Raw genomic sequence first — 12,808 nt, forward strand, 5'->3', positions numbered from 1 at the left:
TCTGACCTGGATGCCATATTAATGGCAATCTCTGAGGATGTAGCAAGAACACCTGCTTGTCCAGTTTTGATGGATTCATTTCAATTGGTTGAGCTCGAGGATGTGGACAAGATCCTTGGAGAAGCGAGACCAACCACATGCATCCTAGGCCGCTGCCCATCCTGGCTGGTGAGAGAAGCCAGAGGGGGTTTGGCCGAGTGGGTGAAGGTGGTGGTGAATGCCTCCCTTCAGGAGGGCAAGTTTCCAACGAGCCTAAAGACGGCTGTGATCAAACCGCTGTTGAAAAAGCCATCACTGGACTCCACTCAATTCGGAAACTTTCGGCCCATTTCCAATCTCCCCTTTTTGGGCAAGGTCATGGAACGTGTGGTTGCCTCGCAACTACAGAGATTCTTGGATGATACTGATTTTCTGGATCGGGCGTAGTCTGGCTTCAGGCTGGGGCATGGTACCGAGACAGTCTTGGTCGCCTTAGTGGAAGATCTACGTCGGGAACTGGACAGGGGGAGTGTGTCCCTGCTGGTTCTGCTGGACCTCACAGCAGCCTTTGATACCATTGACCACGGTATCCTTCTGGGACACCTCGCGGGGATGGGTCTTGGAGGTACTGTTTTGCAGTGGCTCCGGTCCTTCCTGGAGGGTCAGTCCCAGATGGTGTCATTGGGGGACTCTTGCTCGGCCCGACAACCATTGACTTGTGGGGTCCCGCAGGGTTCTGTACTGTCCCCCATGTTGTTTAATATTTACATGAAGCCACGGGGAGAGATCATCCGGAGTTTCGGAGTATGGTGTCATCTGTATGCAGATGATGTCCAGCTCTGCCACTCCTTCCCACCTGTCACTAAGGAGGCTGTTCAGGTCCTGAACCGGTGCTTGGCTGCTGTGTCGGGCTGGATGAGGGCCAACAAATTGAAATTGAATCCAGACAAGACAGAGATCCTCCTGGTCAGTTGGAAGGCCGAACAGGGTATAGGGTTACAGCCTGTGCTGGATGGGGTCACATTCCCCCTGAAGGTGCAGGTTTGCAGTCTGGGGGTGATCTTAGACTCATCATTGAGCCTGGAGCCCCAGGTCTCAGTGGTGGCTAGGGGAGCCTTTGCACAGTTAAAACTTGTGTGCCAGCTGCGACCGTACCTTGGGAAGCCTGACTTGGCCACTGTGGTCCATGCTCTTGTTACATCACAATTAGATTATTGCAATGCACTCTACGTGGCGGTGCCTTTGAAGATTGTTCGGAAGCTCCAACTAGTCCAACGGGAGGCAGCCAGGCTGTTAACTGGGGCAGCTTACAGGGAGAGTACCACTCCTCTGCTACGTCAGCTCCACTGGCTGCCGACCAGGTACCAAGCACAATTCAAAGTGCTGGCTTTAGCCTATAAAGCGCTAAACGGTTCCAGCCCAGCTTACCTGTCCGAACGTGTCTCCCGCTATGACCCATCACAGAATCTAAGATCTTCTGGGGAGGCCCTGCTCTCGGTCCCGCCAGCCTCACAGGTGCGGCTGGTGGGGACAAGGGACAGGCCTTTTCAGTGGTGGCCCCCCGCCTATGGAACGCCCTCCCAAACAAAATTAGACAGCTCCCTCCCTCCTGTCTTTCCGAAAAAGAACGAAAACATGATTATGGGACCAGGCCTTTGAACAAGAGTATCAGTAGAAATGAGATACAATAATTATATGACTCACTGATTGCCCCACTTGGACTTGAAATGCGCCTGAATGTATATTTATATGTATAACTATGTAGGTTTTTTTAATGTAAGCTCTCAATTTTAATGTAAGTTTTTAATTTAAATGGATTTTAAACATGATATAAATTGTTTTGATATATATGTTCATGTTGTAAGCTGCCCTGAGTCCCCTGAGGGGTGAGAAGGGCGGGTAGAAATGATGTAATAAATAAATAAAATAAATAACCCTTTTTTATTTCCAACCCTTCCCTTCCCTTCCCCCTCTCTTTAGTTCTCCCTTATTTTCCTTTCCCCTCCCCCCCTTCCAAAACCCTTTGCATACCGCAAAAAACCATTAAAACAGAGAAAATACCACGATAAATGGTTACATTAATATTTATTGAAAAACCGCGAAACAGCAAGGGAGCAAAAAGCGAGGGAACACTGTATTGCAGTTTCTCAGGTTTTCAATATTGCTCCCTAATGGGTTTATTTTTTGTCGAACACCATCACTGTGATCCTGCAATATGTCCATACCTACATAAATGTAAACTTTAGAAACATAGTTATGAATTACCTAAGGAACCAAATTGCCCACATCAGCTATGTTACTTACTCACAATCATGACATTCTTGCCATGATTGTTAACTAATAACTATCCCCCACCTTGCATTCAAGAGAGCTGCCCTGAGTAATAACAGACTGAAGCAAGATGCCTCAGAATGGGGAGGATAACCCAACCCCAACCAAGAGCCATGTGCAACATGAGCCACAGTGCAATGTGTAAACACTTCTGCTAGTGGTACCAGCAGATGTAACCACAGCACAAAAGGTCAACATGGATTTCTCATATTCCACTTTCCAAAACTGAAAATCACTAGAAGCCTGGGAAGGGGAGAAAGCTGTGTATGGAAAGTGGATTTGGTGACATCTAGGAAAGGAAACTATGCATATTAGAAAATTAGAAATGTGCATTTCAGTACCTCTAGCATCATGAGTCCCCTTTGGGAGATAAAATAAGGTATCAATAAATAAGGTAAAGGTTTCCCCTGACACTAAGTCTAGTTGTGTCTGACTCTGGGGGTTGATGCCCATCTCCATTTCTAAGCTGAAGAGCCGACATTGTCCATAGACACCTCCAAGGTCATGTGGCCAGCATCACTGCATGGAGCGCTGTTACCTTCCCTCAGAAGTGTTACCTATTGATCTACTCGCATTTGCAAGTTTTTGAACTGCTAAGTTGGCAGAACCTGGGGCTAATAGCAGGAGCTCACTCCGCTCCCCGGATTCAAACTGCCAACCTTTCTGTTAGTAAGTTCAGCAGCTCAGCACTTTAATCTGCTGCACCACCGGGGCACCAAATAATAATAATAATAATAATAATAATAATAATAATAATAATAATAATATAATATCTAGCACCATGATATATATATATATATATATATATATATATATATATATATATATATATATGGAGCCCTGGTGGCGAAGTGTGTCAAAGCACTGAGCTGCTGAACTTGCAGACCAAAAGGCCACTGTCAGCTCCAGCTTCTACCAACCTAGCAGTTTGAAAACATGCAAATGTGAGTAGATCAATAGGTACCGCTCTGGCGGGAAGGTAATGGCCTCCGTGCAGTCATGCCGGCCACATGACCTTGAAGGTGTCTACGGACCACGCCGGCTCTTCTGCTTAGAAATGGAGATGAGCATCAACCCCCAGTGTCGATCACGACTGGACTTAACGTCAGGAGAAAACCTAACCTTTATACATATATATACACACACACACACACACACACACACACACATTTCCAAAGAACCCTATGGGAAATTTCAGTGCAAAGCTGAAACTACAATGAGCACGTCTGCAACCGCAGGATTGTGCAATGAAACCATGTTCCTCATTCTATAACAATACTTGCCATTTTTGCTTTGTTTTGTGTTGCTCATATCTAAACCAGCCTTTGGCATCATTTATTTTTCTCACTAATGCAAACAAAAAGGTAAATATAAATCTTTCCCCCCAAATGAATTCTTATGGATTATGATAAAGCCATTTATACTGAAGACAGTATCACTACACCTGTTCATTACAGATTATTATTACTCCCAGGTTATGTCTAATGCCATATAATCAATAGATGACAGTGTTGGCAAACCTGTCTTGAAGTGATATATTAATTCATTTATATGACAGTTTTCATTTCCTGCCATTTTAGTGATGAATGTGTTGTAATTATTCATTGATAATATATGTTTTTGGATGGCAACTATCAATCCCTCCCCTTTGGCACAAGCTTTTCTGTTTCTCAGCCATGGTATTGATTTTTCATTGTTGATGTAATTATAATACAATCTGATGGGATATTTACCATGTACCTCTGACATCTTTATATTTTGCACATTTCCGTGAATAAAAGGGATTCAATTAGGACTAGACTCTCAACAGTTCAATCCATAGTTAATCACTAGCAGCCAGAAGTAATTTGTGATGGTAGAAACCTTTAGAGAAGCAAAAGGTTGGACATCTAACTGGCCCTAACTCTTATTTTGCATCCCTTTGTCTTCTTATAAAAATAGATGGTAGAGAAATTTGAGCTAGATTGTCTTGATCTATACATGAACTTCCTCTGGGGAAGAAGCAACTATAGATCAGTAAAAGAGATACAATGTACTCCAGTCTCTCCGTCTACAGAGAATTATTTGCACACATTCAAGAAAGCTAATGATAAGACCAATTCATCTGAAATATGATGTTGGAGGACAATTCTAGAGATGCCATGGACCACTGCAAACACAAATGCATGAATCTTAAACCATATCAGACCTGATCGCTCTCTAGAACTGAAAATGACTAAACTGAGGCTCTCATATGTTGGACGCATCATGAGACAACATGAGTCATTGGAAAAGACACATTGCTTCTCTCTTGTTTCTGCAGGATGCCAACAGTGCTTTAGAAATGTTGGAACTCTGTACTGGAAACAAATCAAATACCAGAGACATGGAAGGAGGCCAGCATTATTCTAATCCCCAAAGAAAATCAAGATGAAAAACAGATTCAAAATTACAGACCAATTTCTTTGCTAAACATAGACTATAAAATATTTTCATCAATATTGGCAAACAGATTAAAATCAACACTGAGTAATTGGATCAAAGCTGACCAAACAGGCTTTCTACCTGGAAGGCAAATTAAAGATAACACAAGAATAATCTTGAATATAATTGAACATATTCAAAACGCAAAACTCAAAAAGGGGGCACTTTTATTATTGGATGCTGAAAAGGCCTTTGACCAACTAAACTGGAATTTCATCATTGAACTATTAAAGAACCTAAGATATTGGGGCAAATTCATTAATGGAATACAAGCCATATACACAGAACAAAGAGCCAAAATTAAAATTAATGGAGATATGACTGAAATGTTTCCAATACAGAGAGGTGTGAGACAGGGATGCCCCCTCTCACCCTTACTATTCATACTCGCAATAGAAATCTTAGCAAGAAAACTACGTCAAGATGATGACCTGATTGGTATAAAAGTGAAAAACCAAAAATATAAAATAAAGTTATTTGCAGATGACATTATTTTAATGTCAGAAGATCCGCGGAAAGAATTTCCCAAAATGATATGCCTGGTCAATCAATTTGGATCAGTCTTTCAATCAATCTACGCAAAACAAAAATATTAGCGGCAAAGTTAAGCAATAAAGAAAAAGAAGAATTAAGTCAAGAAACAGCAATTGAAATAGCTCTCCAAGCAAAATATTTAGGAATAAACATAACAATGAATAACAAAGATCTGTATAAAAATAATTATGAAAAAATGTGGAATAAAATAAAAAATGATCTGAAAAAATGGATGAATCTGGATATCTCTCTCCTAGGACGGATAGCTACAATAAAAATGAATATCTTACCTAGACTATGCTTCTTGTTCCAGAACATTCCAATTGACATCAAGGAAAAAGAATTTACGAATTGGAATGCTGAACTTACGAAATTTATTTGGAGAGGGAAGAAACCGAGAATAAAGATGAAAAATTTTCAAGACACTAAACAAAGAGGAGGACTGGCTCTCCCAAATCTAAAATTATACAGGGAAGCAGCTATATTGATTTGGTTAAGAGAATGGATCCATCTTGACAATCAAAGACTCATAACTCTGGAAGGAGATAGTTTAAAATTTGGCTTACATGCATACTTAATTTATGGGAAAGTGCCAGAAGACTCAAACTTTAATAAACACCCAATTAGGAAAACTCTGATGAATACTTGGAACAAATATAAAAAATTCTTTTACAGAAAATTACCACAATGGACCTCGATCCAAGAAGCTTTCAAACAAAGTGGAAATTCAAAGGGCAGTAAAAGATGGCTAACATATGCGGAAATACTCAAGAAAACACAAGATAACCTCCAACTGAAATCAATGATAGAAATAAACCAGCAGGGCTATGACATGAACTGGTTTGAATATGCACAAATACACCAACAATATCAAAAAGATGTGCATACAGGATTTGAAGAAGAAAAGACAGACCTCGATAAGATACTTCAATCAAGAAATAAACAACTATCTAAGCTCTACAGTCTCCTGTTAAAATTACACACAGAAGATGAATATATCAAGGGGTGTATGGTAAAATGGGCTAAAAACATTGGTCGCTCGATTAGCATAGATGAATGGGAATACCTCTGGAAAGTAAAAATAAAAATTTTCAGAAGCTATTCCCTTCTAGAAAATTTCTACAAAATGTTTTATCAAACTTATATGACACCTGTTAAATTAGCCAAAATACAGCCACAATTAAAAAACACTTGCTGGAAATGTAAACAAGCAACAGGATCATTTTTCCACATGTGGTGGACTTGTAAGAAGGCAAAAAACTTTTGGATTAAGATTCATAAAACCACTGAAAAAATACTAAAGCTAAAAATACCCATGCACCCAGAAATATTCCTACTAGGAATAACAGACACATCACTGCTGAAACCACATGATAAACTCTTCACTTTGATGACAACGGCTGCGAGAATAGTCTATGCACGAGCCTGGAAATTGGAGGAAACACCAGAAGTGGAGGAATGGATCGTGAAAGTGACGGAGGTGGCTGAGATGGACATTCTGACAGGGTATCTCCAGCCAAAAGACCCTTCCGAGTTTAGGAAAGTCTGGGAGCCCTTCAAAAGGTTTTTAGAAGGAAAGACCATTTCAACGTGGGGGTTTCAAATTTGACTATTATAAATTTTAATTTTCACCACTCGTTTAACTTCCTTCTGTTAAAAAAAAAGGGTCATGATGAAGAAAAAAAAAAGAACTACAGTTCTTGTGGTGGCTTGTGAACAGGTTGTGAAACAGTGAGCTTTTTGCTTTTGCTTTTTGGTGTATTTCTTTGCCAAGTACTTTGCATTTTTATATCGCCATTTGTTCAGATTTTTTTTCTTTTTTATATAAATATGGACATTTTAGCTCTGTTTTTGGTTTTTGGTTTTCTCTCTCTCCCTTTTTGATCCTTTTTAAATCTCAGTTTTCCCACTTTCTATACAATCAAATGTTCTCACTCTTTCAATGTTAATTTACTCTATCTTATAAGGTAAAACTTCAATAAAAATATATATTACAAAAAAAGAAATGTTGGAACTCTCCGACTTCGGAGTATTTGGCTTAATACAATTTTTCCTTTAAAATACAAGTCAAACTACATGCCATAAATGCATACCTAATCCAGACATTAATGATTTAGGGGCAATTGATAAATCCTCTGTAACAAAATAAAATGAAAACAAAGTTTTTTTCTGAAAATTTTATTTCCAGGGTCACACCAACTGTAAAACAGCTTCAGGTAGGTATGTAAGTCTCTACATGTCTGAATTTTCTTTATAAAGCAAAGTGTTTTCAAACTTTGCAAAAAGGAAAAGGGTCTTACTTCTATCTTTATTGGCCTCATACTTGCTGCACGAAAGTGTCTGTTAATGTTTCTTTACATCCGACACATAATCCCTTCTTTTGATCATAAAGTCATCGGCGTGATTTTTACTCTTTTCTGGGCTTACTTTAACAAGCCCCTTATATTGAATTATAACATCTGTTGCTCTGATAGGCTGCAGTTTCAGCCGCATTCTTTTATTAGGCTTAGGATCTAATCATTTGTTCGGTGCTGATTTGCTCCCAGTTTGAGCACATTTTCCTTCCATGCCTAGTACTTTTATTGGTTATTGGTAATAACTGGTTATTATTCTACCCTTTCAGCAGCTAATCGTGTATCCTTGTTTTTATGTGACAGCTAAATATTCTATTTATTTACACAAGAGGTTGAAAGGACAGAGTCAGTGCAATCACTTTGCTTTTGCCTGGTTTGCTCTTTATTGATTTTTCATGTATTTATTGGACTTGTATGCAGCTTTTGAGCCCCGGTGGCGAAGTGCATTAAAGCACTGAGCTGGAGACCGAAAGGTCCCAGGTTTAAATCCCGGGAACGGTGTGAGCGGCCGCTGTTAGCTCCAGCTCCTGCCAACCTAGCAGTTCGAAAACATGCCAATGGGAGTAGATAAATAGGTACCGATCTGGTGGGAAGGTAACGGCGCTCCATGCAGTCATGCTGGCCACATGACCTTGGAGGGGTCTACGGACCACGCCGGCTCTTCGGCTTAGAAATGGAGATGAGCACCAACCCCCAGAGTCAGTCACGACTTGACTTAACATCAGGGTAAACCTTTACCTTTGCCTTTATGCAGCTTTTCCTCCCAAAACTAATACTCAAGATAACTAGCATAATATGCATATATAAAATATGACTTCATCATATGAAGCTGCTACTCCAGAGTTGTGATGCAATCATCAATAATATCTGCGTACTATTCACCATCTACTATTGTTTGAAGGTAAGTGGGTGTTACTGGCAATTTCATCACATTTAAAGCCATTTTATCTCTTGCCTATCATCTTGGTTTTGTTCTGTCAAGCAGCACCAGCAATTCTGCTATTATCCATTATTATTTTGCATTTCCTGCAAGGCCCCAGACCTAGAGGTGTTCAGGAGTGCTGTGGGAGGCAATAGGTCTAAATATGTAGATATATCCTTTATGGAAAGATGGCTTTGAAAACCAGAAATTTTCCCAATTAATTTCAGCTCAGAAGGGAAAAACTGTCAGGTAGAAATCTTCAGTAATGAGTATGGTAGATCCTCTTCAGTTACTAGATTTTATGTTGGGATGAGAGTCATGCAGCCTCTTCAAAGGCTCCATGGTGTTCCTACCCTCCTGGATTCCCCTATTTAAAAAACTAGGAAAAAATTTTAAACATATTTTTTTCAGCTGAAAATTGACTGCTGGTAACCTGTTGGAGCCCCTGGTGGCGCAGTGTGTTAAAGTGCTGAGCTGCTGAACTTGCGGACCAAAAGGTCGCAGGTTCAAATCTGGGGAGCGGAATGAGCATCCTCTGTTAGCTCCAGCTTCTGCCAACCTAGCAGTTCGAAAACATGCAAATATGAGTAGATCAATAGGTACCGCTCCGACGGGAAGGTAACAGCGCTCCATACATTCATGCCGGCCACATGACCTTGGAGACATCTACAGACAACGCCGGCTCTTCGGCTTAGAAATGGAGATGAGCACCAACCCCCAGAGTTGGACACGACTGGACTTAATGTCAGGGAAAACCTTAACCTTTTACCTTTTTAACCTGTTTAACTTAAATACTATAGGTACTCTTTGAAAGTCATCTAAGTACCTAATTGCAGTGTTTTGGTACTGAATGTGATCCCAGTCACCCAAAACACTGCATCGTCAACAACTGGAGGCACCTCAAAAACTGCCTAATTTTTGAAGGATGCTTATTCTTGCTCTGTAAACTTGCACAGTGAACTGTTGACCTGAAACCTGAAGGTCCGCAGTTCGAATCCACGAGACAGGATGAGTTCTCATCTGTCAGCTCCAGCTTCCAATGCAGGGACATGAGAGAAGCCACAGGATGGTAACACATCCCTGGACAATGTCTTTGCAGATGGCTGATTCTCTCACACCAGAAGTGACTTGCAGAATATTCTCAATTCACTTCTGACACGATAAAAAAAAAAAACCTTTGCTCTATCCAAAGGGATGAGGGGGGCTGGAAAGTTGCATGAATGGTTAAGAGACCGTCCATGACAGGAAAAAAAATGCCGCATGGGGATTGACACACAGCCACTCTCTTCAATTGCCTTCCTTCAAGCTGAGATTCAGTATCTTTCACAGGCTTCAACATCTTGTTTGAACTTCCTTGTGTAAGCGGCGTGGGGATCTCTGTCATGATAAATGAATGCCGTTTGGATTGATTAAGTTGACTGGCTGCCAAATCTTCCGTTTGCTTATCTCGGATAAAAAAGACACTGCACAAGGATCCGGAGTGGAAATGATATATGCCGCTTTCAAGTAGCAAGAACTGTCACAGAAATTGCCCAGAGCTGCAATCAGCTGCCCTGACCTCGCTTATCGAGCATGGATTTGGAAGGTGTAACTTGCATTACTCAACAATGCAAACAAGAATATTTAGCATTTATATTGCACTGAAACCTCTGCATGGCATAGCTGTCGTCTTAAAATAGTCCAATATTATTGTATCTGTATTATAACAGGAAGCTAAGGCTAAAAGGTTGTAGCATGGCTTAGGGCAGAGGCAGAGAAGTAACATCATAGAATCGTAGAGTTCAAAGGGACTTCAAGGGCCATCTTGTCTATACTCTTGCCACATACTGTATATACTCGAGTATAAGCCTAGTTTTTCAGCCCTTTTTTTAAGACTGAAAAAGCCCCCCTCGGCTTATACTCGGGTGAGGGTCCTGGTTGGCTTATATTTGGGTCAGCTTATACTCGAGAATATATGGTACATTTATTATTTTTCTCTATTATTATTGGTATTATTACATTTATTATTTTTCTCTATTATTGTTGCTATTACATTTATTTTACTCTATTTTTATTATTATTAATATATTTATTATTTCACTCTGATATTACTATTATTATTATTGCATTTATTATTTTACTCTCTTTATTATTACTTGAATTATTTTCCTGTATTTATTATTATTATTATTATTATTATTATTATTATTATTATTATTATTACATGTATTATTTCACTCTATTATTATTAAAAGGATACATAAGCACATTTACATTGAAGAAGATGAGAATAATGATTTGATCAGAGTTGGACAGTCTTATCTTAAATTTGAGCTTTATGTAACTATTCAAAAACATTTAACCTACTGATGCCTCAATTAATGTAATTTTATTGGTATCTATTTTTATTTCTGAAATTTACCACCCTCGGCTTATACTGGAGTCAATGTTTTCCCAGCTTTTTGTGGTAAAATTAGGTGCCTCGGCTTATATTCGGGTCAGCTTATACTTGAGTATATACAGTAAATGCATAAATACAACATTTCTGAAAGATGACCATCCAACCTCTCTTTACAGGATTCCAAAGGAGGAAAGCTGGCTTCCACCCAAGCAGTCTATTCCATGGTTCAATAGTGACAATCTTCCATTGCTTGCAGTGTCTGTTTGGTGACTGTTAAAGTAGGATTGAGGGACGTTTATGAAATAATATCATAATTGTGAATTCATAGCCTTCATGAAAACAAATCAGTTATGGATCCATAACTTTAGGATAGGAATCCACGAGTGCACTACTGAATTCCAGCCATTAACTTTAATAAATTCTTCAATATGAACTGAAATGAATTCTCACCTATTTCTTCTCACAGCTTTCCCTTGCCATTGAGCAAGCCAAAGCAGAATACATCAAAAGGTGCCACTGGGGAAGACAGATGAAGGAAGAAATTGACACCAAAATAGTGTAATAGAAGCAGGAATTGTGAGGCAGCTAATAGAATTCATAGACACTCTAAACACAAAAGATAGCTGTTTTATTAATAGAAAAGCCCACTATATCTTTGACATATGATTACAGTAGACTCTTGGTATCTACTGGGGTTTGGATGCTATTTTATACAGTGGCATAATAAGATGATGCCTCTTATATTAAATGGCAAAATCAAGGTTTGCCTTTGGAATTGCTTAAAATATTTTCAAGACATGGATGGTTATATCTGTGGATATCAAATCTGTGGATACAAAGAGCTGACTCTTAAAATCTTCTTAAGGGAGCAGCATAACATCATAAAAGGTCAACACATAAATACTAGGCTTGTCCGATCAATGGAAAAAATGTTTCAATTCTCGTTTCTAAAGTAGGGGGTGCCGGCTCTTCGATGTAGAAATTATTTCTTAATTTTTCACCCAAAATTTTCGGATATTTCCAAAATTCGTAATGTTTCTAAAATGTTTCTAAAATGGCGGACGTGCATGCGCAATCGCCAAAAAACAGGAAACCGGGGGGGACTTTTCTGGGGGCTTGAGCTATTCTCATCAAATTTGGTACAGTGGGAGAACACATTTCACACTCTTTGCTCAACAAATTGCAAAATGTTTCCTGTCTCCTATGATTTTTGGCGAATTTTCATAACTTTTTATAATACACTATTTTTCAATATTTGAAGAAACCTGTTCCTGGTTTGAAAGTCTTATTTCCTGTTCAATTGGGTTCTTATCACTGTAAAAGTCCCTCTTCTACTTGTGTAGACTTTGGATTAGAAATGCAGCACATGCCAAGCAATGCCTTGACAGGATTGGCAACGTCCTTTGGAAACTATAAATTGCTGTGGACCCTCTATTGAATCAAATCAATGTCTGACTTTGTGACTGCAGAAATAAAACTCAGCCCAAGGCTTGGGAATAGAAATGGAGCGTGAGGGAAGCAATGGCTTGGCGGGTGCCCCACGTCCTTTGGAAACTATTTCTTCCAATGTACCCTTTAGGTTTGAAAACAATGTGTGTCTTTGTGATTGCTGCAATAACACTCAGCTCGGGGGCTTGGGATTACAAATGGAGCGGGAGGGAAGCAATGCACTTGCAGGAATGCAGACGTCCTTTGGAAAAAAAAGTTCCCTAAAGCCAGCCACAGCAAGGACTCTGCCCCAAGCCCCCAGCCAATTTTCCCCCAAAAAAACACAATATCAAACCAGCAACAACAGAAACACTCTACCCCCAGTTAGCCCTCTCTCCCCCAAACAAGCAAGCAGCA

The 12,808-nt window shown here is 39.7% G+C and overlaps 1 long non-coding RNA gene across 2 annotated transcripts; it reads left to right on the plus strand.

Annotated features, from left to right (window-relative positions):
- Positions 1 to 1,230: 1,230 nt before the first annotated feature.
- On the plus strand, positions 1,231 to 11,402 carry LOC134293529 (uncharacterized). 2 transcript variants are annotated; one of them, XR_010000470.1, is made up of 2 exons: positions 1,231 to 1,340; positions 11,140 to 11,402. It is a non-coding gene; the product is annotated as an uncharacterized LOC134293529 (long non-coding RNA). The 2 variants fall into 2 exon arrangements; XR_010000469.1 differs by lacking the exon at positions 1,231 to 1,340 and adding an exon at positions 9,786 to 10,168.
- Positions 11,403 to 12,808: the final 1,406 nt, after the last annotated feature.

This window comes from Anolis carolinensis, unplaced genomic scaffold (assembly GCF_035594765.1).
Source record: "Anolis carolinensis isolate JA03-04 unplaced genomic scaffold, rAnoCar3.1.pri scaffold_8, whole genome shotgun sequence".
NCBI classification, from domain to species: domain Eukaryota; kingdom Metazoa; phylum Chordata; class Lepidosauria; order Squamata; family Dactyloidae; genus Anolis; species Anolis carolinensis.